Below are 2,432 nucleotides of genomic sequence, written 5' to 3'. Positions count from 1 at the left end.
GGTGCGATACACCCTCATATCCTCGACTGCTTGGGTGTTACATTGATCCATGAAATTTTCCTGAGGCAACCTGTGCCCGCTCATCGAAACCCTATACCTGGTACATTTCACACCTTGATTAGCCAGTAGATCAGCTAGTTTATTGGCCTGCCTTCGCACATGGTTAAAATTGACCGTGCATAGGCCTCTGAGGTGGATCTGGATCCTTTGGAAGACTTGAATCAACTTCCAGTGTTTAGAAACCTTCTCCGACTCAGAGCCCCAACTAATCTTTTTTACTATGTTAATAATAATCTCAGAGTCAGCTTCGATAATAATATTCTGCCGGTTATCTTGCACCAAGAGATCTAAGCACTCCTCCAAAGCCATGGCTTCTGCCATGTTGTTTGTAGCCCTACCTAAATGTCCATGGAAGATGGAAAGGATGTTACCAGTATCATCCGTTAACACCCCTGCAAATTCCACACTACCCAAATTGCCTTTAGAAGTCCCATCTATGTTATATTTTAGAAAGCCCAAATGGGGAGGATGCTAGAATTCCTGCTTAGAAACCATAGCCAAAACCCCACCATAAGCCCCTGCATACCCAACAGTCCCAGAATCTTCAAGTCAGCATTTGAGGGTTGATCTTTAGGGGTGTTTCACACTATGGTGCCCATCGTATCTTTAAGTTGAGCCAAAGTCTGATTCAAAAGACACTGAAGGGATCTTTGTTCATTTCTTAAAATTCTCTTATTTCTTTCTTTCCAGACATTCCAAATAACGAAGCTAGGGGTAAGAGCCCATGCAGTACCAAGAATTTCATTGTCTGAGTAATTACTTCTCCACCTGGTTAGGGTATTGAAGATGCACCCTCTGTTCCTGTCGCTCCTTTGTAAGATGTTAGAAAAATAATCCCACAAACTAGAGGTAAAGATACAATTATTCAGGAGGTGTTCCATTGTTTCTTCCTGGGCTTCACAGAGCAGGCATCTAGAAGGCCCCAGCACACCACTTTTTCTTATGTTATCCCAAGTCAGAATTATCTTATGATAAAAAAGCGACATGAAGAGTTTAATCTTCATCCAACCTTGATGCCTCCACAGATTCTGCCATATTCTATTAGGAGAAAGAGAGTCCATCTCGAGGATTTTGTACTTAGCTTCCTTAAGATTAAAGGTACCCTCATTGTTGTTGCCCCACCTCAATTGGTCATGTCCCCCAGTCACTAAGATCTTTCTTTGTTCCAGTATCCACATGAGAGCCTCAGCTTTGGTTTTCAAGGGGTTATCTTCCTCGTAAATTATATTTCTCCACCTTCTCCATTTACTTTCATTATTATTTTGGTCCTAAAAATCTTTGACCTGTGACAATCCCTTGATATCTGTCTCTCTTTTGAGGTCCAGAAATCTCTCATTTAGCAGTATTGGTTCTTGTTGCCATTTATCTTCCCAAAAAAGAGCCAAATCCCCCTCTCTGATTTCCTAGAAGCTATTCTTTTGAACTAAGGCTCTGTTCTCCCAGGCCTTATTCTAGATGTGTGAGCCCTTTATATTGCCAGACATCCTTATATGATCGTTGTTATCCTAGGAGCTGGCATATTTTTCTGTCTAGATACTATCCCACTGGGCCTTTTGTTCTTTGACCCATCTCTACCATAACTTACCTCCTAAAGCCCTGCTTAGAACTTCTGGATCATCCAGACCCAGACCTCCTTGAGTTTTGGGTTTGCAAATCTTTTCACAAGAAACTAGGGCCCATTTCTTTTTTTCTCCTCTTTTCCCCAGAGGAAGTCTCTTTGGATAGTTCTCAATTGTTGTAATACTCCTTTTGGTACATGGAGTGCTAAAAGCATAAAAACTAGGATAGATTGAAGAACAACCTTTGTAAGCACCAACCTACCCGCCAAGTTTAAAGATTTGATGGTCCAATTCCTGATTTTATCCTGCATCTTATTAATCACCAGTTCCCAGATACTCATATGAAGAGGTTTAGCAGTAAGGGGAACTCCCAAATACTTCGAAGGAAGAGAATCTCTTTGAAATCCTAGAATTCTGGAGATGTTCCTTTGTATAGCAATATCAGTATTAAAGAAAAAGATTTTAGATTTAAAAATATTAACATCCATAAATGTGGCCAAACCAAATTCATTTAGAATTTGTTTGTATGCCAAAGCTTCTTTGACTGTAGGAACTCCCTGCAACATGGTATCATCCACAAATTGTTGATGAGTCAAAGTATGTCCATTCTCAGAATGTTGAAGACCCTTGATTTTGCCTTCTACTTTTTCTTTCTTAATCGATCTCCCAAGACCTTCCATCATGAGAATAAAGAGAAATGGAGAGAGTGGATCTCCATGCCTAAGGCCTCTTGAGGGAATAAAATTCTCTGAGGGAGAGCCATTTACCAAAATTGAAAAGCTAGAAGAAGTTACCAAAGCCATGACCCATCTA

The sequence above is a fragment of the Pinus tabuliformis genome, chromosome 4_2 (assembly GCF_031772625.1).
Source record: "Pinus tabuliformis cultivar Carrire ecotype Pingquan chromosome 4_2, CPIR1, whole genome shotgun sequence".
Classification (NCBI taxonomy): Eukaryota; Viridiplantae; Streptophyta; class Pinopsida; order Pinales; family Pinaceae; genus Pinus; species Pinus tabuliformis.
The sequence above is the reverse complement of the archived record's forward strand: the minus strand, read 5'-3'. Positions refer to the sequence as shown.